The following is an 8042-nucleotide window of genomic DNA, read 5'->3' on the forward strand; positions in this document are numbered from 1 at the left end:
GACTGATGCGACAGAGGATACGAGTAGGAGTAGATAGAGATAAGATATGATGAGGATAGGATGATAGAAAGATAAATAGATAGATGGATAGATATCCTAGGATCGATACAGTAGAACTAGATAGATAGGACTAGATAAATACGATAATTAGATAGATAGGACATAGATTGAGTAGATAAATAGCGATAGAGTAGCACAGATCGAAGGAGAGATAGAGTAGATAGATACGATCGACCTAGATCAGATTAGATATGATAGGATAGCTTAGAGTAGATCGCTAGATAGCCGAGAGACGATACTGATGAGATAGATAGTATAGATAGATAGATGATAGATAGATAGAGTATGACTAGATACGTAGTAGACGATAGATAGAGCGATAGATAGGAGTAGGATAGGATTGATAAGATAGATAGATAGGTAGATAGGATAGAGACTGGGAGCAAATGGATAGAGTGGATAGTAATAGATAGATACGAGGATGGATAGGAATGGAGTAGGACCTAGGAGTAGATAGGATAGATACGAGTAGCATAAAGTAGTATAGAGTTAGATAGGATATAGCTAGGCGATAGGATAAATAGGATAGATAGATAGATAGTAGTAGGGTAGTAGATAGGATAGCTAGGGTCGATAGAGTAGAGTAGATGAGATAGATAGATAGGATAGTAGAGTAGAGTAGGATAGCTAATAGAAGATAGGGATAGATAGATGAAATAGGATCAGAATGGGGAGATAGAGGTGGGAGTGAGATAGAATGAGATAAAGATAGATAAATAGATAATAGATGAGATAGGATGAGATAGATAGATAGACTAGATAGATAGATAAAGTAAGCAGAACTAAGATAGAGTAGGATAGTAGATAAATAGCGAGGTAGATAGGATAGATAGATAAGATAGATAGATAGATAGGGATAGTAGATAGAATAAGAGAGATAGGATGAGATGAGAATGATAGATACGCATAGATAGGATAGGGGATAGATGAGGATAGAGCTAGATAGATAGAGTAGGATAGGATAGAGTAGAGCTAGCTAGATGAGATAGAGGTAGATAGATAGATATGATAGATTAGATAGCATAGATAAGATAGATAATAGACGAGAGGAGAGAGATAGAGTGAGAGTATGACTTAGATGAGTAAAGGATAGATCGCATAGATAGAATCAGATAGATAGAGAGATAGATAGATAGAAGATAGATAAATACATAGCATAGAGTGACTTAGAGCAGATAGCTTAGAATAGGACTAGGTAGATAGAGTCGATAGATAGATAGATAGGGCTAGATAGAGTAGATATAAAAATAGGATAGATGAGGTAGATCGGGATCAGCGGAATAGATCACACACTACGCTCACGCTAGACTAGCTCATAGACTCCCGACCCTCGCATTAATAGGAGTAGATAGGTAGATAGATAGATAGATAGATAGGATCAATAGATAAACTAGCGATAGATAATGGACTAGATAGAAAGATAGAGATAGATAGATTTAACGCTAGATAGATAGGATGAGTATACGATAGGGTAGCATTAGCTCGATAGATAGATAGGATAGATCAGATAGCTAGATAGATAGATAGTATCGATAAACTAGATAGATACAATAGACTAGACTACAGATACGATAGATCGATAGATAGATAATGATAGATTAAAATAGATCGCATGACGGATAGTATAAGAATAGGGATAGATAGGCGATACGAGTAGATAAGATAGATAGGATTAGATGATGATCAGATATCAGATATCTCTCTTCTATCTATCTATCTATCTATCTATCTATCAATCTATCTATCTATCTATCTATCTATTTATCTATCTATCTATCTATTTATTTATCGATTTATATATCTATCCATCTATCTATTTATCTTTCTATCTATCTAACATATCTATCTAACTATCCATCTAACTAGCTAGCTAGCCAACTATCGCTTCGCGTTTAAACATAATTATGTCACGCAACCTACCTTGACGAATAGAATCTGAACAACTATCATAATGTCGAGCAGCGTGAGTCGTAGCGGTCTTACTACAAGCCGAGTGCCGTTCATGTGTATCGCGCTGCGTGAACCACGTGGCTCGCGACAACTAATCCTTCCCCGCGACGCCACGCAGACGAAATGAGCAATCATAGTTGATTTATCGTCTGACCTCGTTAGCGCGACAAACGCCCCCTCTTCCAACCCGATCATCGCCGCACGCGCGGTGCCCCCCTCCCTCTTCTCCTCCACCATCCTCTCGCGTATGACCCCCGCGTGTACACGGTGTTAACACCAACCTGCCGCCGCCGCAGCAGCAGCAGCAGCAGCACCTCCGTGACGCATGCGCAGACGCTCGGCCGTGCGCAGCGCGCGCAGGTGTCGGTCCCCGGATCGTCAGCGATGATTTCAGACGGCGGACGCGCGGCAGCAGGCGTTCTGCACGGGAGGAGCCTATAGCGTGAGAACACGTCGACGACGACGACGACGGCGGCGGCGGCGGAATCACCTTCTCGATCGCGCGCGCTTTCTCTTGCTACCCTCGCTCTCTCTGCCTCGCCTACATCGGAGCCGATCAGAGTACTTCTGGGGATTCCCACGTGAATCGGTGCATTCCCCGCGTCGTGGCGTGCACTACACAACACTGCCGAGAAAGACAGAGAAAGACAGAGAGAGACAGAGAGAGAGAGAGAGACACACACACACACACACACACACACACACACACACACACACACACACACACACACAGAAACTGTGAGAACGTTCACGCGTTAACCCTAGAGACACGAGCGATCTGAGTAGCGAAGGGGTTCAACGCGATCTAATCGGTGTTGATGTAGGCGGCACGACGTCATTAAATTTGTTAATCCGGAGATTAAAGAGTTGAATATCGCAAATCCGCCCAAGCGTCGTCGACGACTGCTGTGAGCTTAGCCGGATCTGGTGAGTTGCCACTATACATGATTCATTTCTTAGCCGCGTGTGGTTTAGCATAATATATACGCCTGTGATGATCAAATACTGTAGTTTACACTGTGTTTGTGCGCGCGCGTGCGTGCGTGCGTGCGTGTGTGTGTGTGCGTGCGTGCGTGCGTGTGTGTGCGTGGAGGTAGGGGGGATTTATGTCGGCTATGCACCCAAACGAGGAGCGAAACCGATTAACTGACGTATAAAATGTTTAAGCCTAAATTCTAAAGTCTAACTCTGTTATTCTTGCGTCAAAATTCTGACATCGAAAAAAAATTCCGTAACTCGGAAATCTGTCGATCAATCGATCATCTTTCCACCGAATCAAATCTAAATGCGCATTAAATCTATCTATATGTGTAATCGAAGCGGTGGGTCGCTATTGGGTCATTTATACACACGTTGCGCACAGGCGTGTTCACGAGAGTCCACTGTAATCTGATGACACGCCAGTCACGTGACGGTTCTAGATGAAGCCCCTGCGGGAAGAACACGTGTCGATCGACTTAACACGCAATCGCTTAGGTTTCTAATTACGAGAGCAAGACTTTACCGACCGCGCTCTCGCGCATCTGCCGAGAACGCGACCACGGTCGCAAAGCCGCGGATGAGATGTTTGCCGGCTTGATTGCTTATATCACCGACACCCTGGCTATCAATAAAAAAGATGGATGAATTCGTATTTTTAGACAGTGCAGGTACGCGCGAATGCTAATAAGGTTCGGTGCGCTGCAGCCGGCCAGTTCCGTTGTTTCATACGAGATGCCTATTCTCTCTCCGAACAGCGTGATACCGTGAGTGTATTTTCGTCGGCTATTATGACTGGAATTATTTGGACAAGATGAAAGCAGTTGCGTTGCAAGGAGACCTCGGTCGGGTATAGTGTGGCGGCGGTTCGATGTGACCATGACAACAACGACGCGTGCACGTTTCCGCACGATTATTGTTGTAGGTTTACAGGCTGCTCTCGTAGCAATTCAGCTATTAAAATTACTGCCTGCATGTACGATTGATTGCCTGCAAGTAATGCAAAGCGTTTGCGCGTGTGCGTGTGTACGTGCGTATGTGCGCGCGTGTGCGTGTGTACGTGCGTATGTGCGCGCGTGTGCGTGTGTACGTGCGTATGTGCGCGCGTGTGCGTGTGTACGTGCGTATGTGCGCGCGTGTGCGTGTGTACGTGCGTATGTGCGCGCGTGTCCGTGTGCGTGTGTGTATGTGTTTGTGTGTGCGCGTTTGTGCATCGTGCATGTGTTCGAGTGTGTGAGAGTGTGTGTGTGTGCAGGATCGGATCTCCGTAGTTCGTTATCTAGACGGGGTGAGCAGGAAATGACCGCACATAATCTCCGTTACATGATTGCCCGAGTTCCGCTCATCTATCTTTCGACATATAACTTGGGGACATACCTGTCGGGGTATGTACACCAACTGGGTTGCAACACCAACACCAACCTGGTTCGTTGTTTTATCATGACCTCGTCGTTGTATTCTCGTCTGTGCAGCAGCATCAGTAGCAGCAGCAGTAGTCGCAGCAGCAGCATCAGTAGCAGCAGCAGTAGTAACGGCAGCAGCATCAGTAGCAGCAGCAGTAGTAACGGCAGCAGCATCAGTAGCAGCAGCAGTAGTAACGGCAGCAGCATCAGTCAGCAGCCAGGGCTGATGTAGTAGACGGACGTGGTAGCAGACACTAGTATTGACAGTGCAGTCTCCCAGGTTTGTAGTAAAAGTAACGCGGGTGGCGTGCAGCAGCAGCATCAGTAGCAGCAGCTGTTGAGTGGTGTAAAGTAAAATGTGGTGTGCTAGTAGTAAGATAAGGGGCAGCGCAGCAGATCAGTAAGTAGCAGCAGCAGTAGTAACAGGCCAGCAGCATCAGTAGCAGTAGAGTTAGTAACGGCCAGCAGCGCATCAGTAGCAGCAGCGTAGTTAACGGCAGCAAGCATCCGAGTTAGCACGCAGCCAGTAGTAAACAGCAGCAGCATCAGTAGGCAAGCGCAGTAGTAACGGGCAGCAGCTAGATCAGTAGCTAGCAGCAGTAGTAACGCGCAGTATCAGTAGTAACAGCAGCAGCTCAGTAGTCAAGCAGCAGTAGTAGCGCAGCAGTTATGTAGACGTGCGGGCCCTCTTGATAGCTTTGCATCGTGAGGTGTGAAGGCTTGCAGCGTTAGTCCTCTACAGTTCAGTGGAGTAACCGGCAGCAAGCATCCGTGAGTGCGGTAGCAGCAGTTAGTATAGGACGCGGCGTCGAGCAGTTCGAGTGCGATGTCGAAGGTCATGTTAGCCAGCGAGCAGTAGTAACGGCCAGCAGCATCCAGTAGCCAGCCTAGCAGTAAGTAACGGCCAGCCAGCAGGCATCAGTAGCAGCAGCCAGTAGTAACAGCAGCAGGCCCATCAGTTGAGCAGCAGCAGTAGTACAGCAGCAGCGCAGTAGCCAGCAGCGCAAGTAGTAACGGCAAGCAGCTCAGTAGGCACAGCAGTAGTAAAGCAGCAGCATCAGTAGCTAACAGCAGCGAGCATCAGTTAGCAGGCAGCAGTAGTAGCAGCCAGAGCTAGCGCAGCAGGCCAGCAGCAATAATAATAGTATTAGTAGTAGCAGCAGCAGCAGCAGCAGCAGTAGTATAGTAGCAGTAGTAGCAGCCAGCAGTAAAAGCATTTAGCAGCAGTAGCAGTAGCAGCCCAGCAGTGAGCAGCAGCAGCAGCCAGCCAGAGTAGTAGGTAGCAGTAGTTAGCAGCAGCAGCAGTAGCAGCAGTAGCAGTAGCCAGCAGTAACAAACAGCCAGCCAGCAGCAGTAGCAGCCAGCAGCAGTAGCAGCAGACAGCAGTAGCAGCCAGTAGTAGTAGCAGTATAGTAAGCAGCCGAGTAGAAAGAAGCTGTGTAGCAGTGCAGCCAGTCAACAGCGCAGCAGCATCCGCAAGCAGCAGTAGCGCGGGCAGCCGCGAGCAGTAGAAGCAGCAGCCGCAGCTAGTAGCAGCAGTAACAGCCAGTTAGCAGCAGTAAACAGCAGTAGCAGCAGTAATAGCAATAGCAGCAGCAGCAGCAGCAGCATCCATTGACTCGGCAATGCTGTTGTGCTGACTTTTACAATTCGATTGCTCGACGCCGTTGCAAATCTTTGCACGGAATTTCTAAAGCAAAGTTACGTACGTGCCTTCAATGCCGAAAAGGATTTCTCATGCACGGCGCAGGTCTTCAGCAAGTGTGTGCTGATGGCGACGAGAAACACACGGCTGAGGTGAGGCTTCAACGACTAATCGCGTGATCACGAAGCGGGATTGCACATTCGGTTATAACGCGAGAGTAACAAAAAACTACATGTGGCATTGTGCAGCAAAGGTCGATAGTGAGTATGACGATGAAAGGAGGACGGATGGCAGACGGAGGACGTGATGGCGAAAAGAAGCCATCGGTTGCTGAGTTTCAGCACGTACGTTCACGCCCTCTCTTTGGATGCTGTTGCGCACGGATGCGGAAACGATTGCCCAATTTCTTCATTAAGCTGTCTGCGGGTGATGAAGGGGGTAGGAATGTTTGCGTCGTACACAGATGGAGAATCCCACTAAGAATGTTATCGGTGCGCTTGACTCATAAGGGAAGGTAATCAAAAATGCGCAAACGGTTCGAAGTCGCGCCCGTTAAATTCGTTTGTTTCAAAGACCGCTAAGAGGAATTGTGTGTGTGTGTATGTGCGCGCGCGCGCGCGTGTGTGTGTGAGTGTGTGTACGTGCATGTGTGCGTATATGTATACGTGCGCGCGTGTTTAAGACTCTCGTACATGCACTTAACCCGGCGCAGTGGCTTCACGTTGTGATTTGACGAATAAAGTTAGTTAACGTCCGCGCAACCCTTACATGTCGACGCAACTAAACGGGGTCGATGTATGTGTGGCAGGGGACTGTGACGTATACATTGTAGCCGAACGTGTCAGAAGGTTGGTGCGCGTGTACAGGAAATAGCTTACACGATCTGCCCGCTCAGTCTGTTTCTATTAAGGTAAGCAATTACGAATTTCTAGTAAGCACTCGGGATTGGGAGATTATGCAAGTTAATCGTTAGACCTTCGTTGGACTCAGATAGACGCATGCCTAATACAAGGCGTTTCGTATGCCCTATTAGCCCAGATTGCGAAGCGGAAAGAAGTGTGCTCACGTGCACGTGTACGCACACGCACGCACATGCACGTGCACATGCACGCGCACGCACACACGCTCGCGTGACGCACTCACGCAAACGCGTATGTACGGACAGGCGGGGAGATTTTACTGTCTTCACAAAGAGTGAAGTTAGAAGTATTGTAAAGTTAACAGTAACCTACCGCTTTCTCGCTCAGTTAGCGCATCTCTTTAACGCTTTTTCTATCATCGATATTGCACGTATTTTGTTCTAAGATTATTACGGTGACGGACTGGTACATGCATGCTCACCTTATAAGGCGCTGGTTACATATCAATTTGACATAGAAACTGTGCTTAGGCTGCCATGACTATACTTCCCCAACGTATCGCACGTCGTTTACGTTATATTCTATTGCGTTGGAGTATGATTGCAAACGGAACTTATAGTATAATATTACACTTATCCTATAGATAATAATCAATTCACGATATGACACTATTATATACCGTTTTGGAAATACCACCGAGGGACACTATATTATAAATATTGGGTATACGCGTCTGTACCGCGGACCGACCGTGACTGCAAAATCCGTTAACACCCTAAAAGCTTCCTGAAGGTTTTAAGCGCCCTGAAAGCCTTTTTGTCGCGGCCGCTGGTTGGCGGCCATATTTGCGCCGACGGCGGCGCGGAAAATTTTTTCACGTTGTTATTATTCCTCGCGAGTGTGCGGCTAACAACCAGTCAACGCTACCAGGCGATATATTTCATGCTTTATCGAGCGTATAACCAGCTAGCGCACAGGCACTTGAAGCGTTTCAATAAAATATAATGCTAAATAAATACGAAATCTATTTACTACCAAAGTCTTAATGTTTCTATACTTTCTTTCACATCTATTATTGCCGCAATTCTTCTGTGAAATGCCGTTCAAATGCCTCCCCGCAACAACGCTGGCTGCCGCCATGGCTGC

This window comes from Priapulus caudatus, unplaced genomic scaffold, assembly GCF_000485595.1.
Source record: "Priapulus caudatus unplaced genomic scaffold, Priapulus_caudatus-5.0.1 Scaffold98, whole genome shotgun sequence".
Lineage (NCBI taxonomy): Eukaryota > Metazoa > Priapulida > Priapulimorpha > Priapulimorphida > Priapulidae > Priapulus > Priapulus caudatus.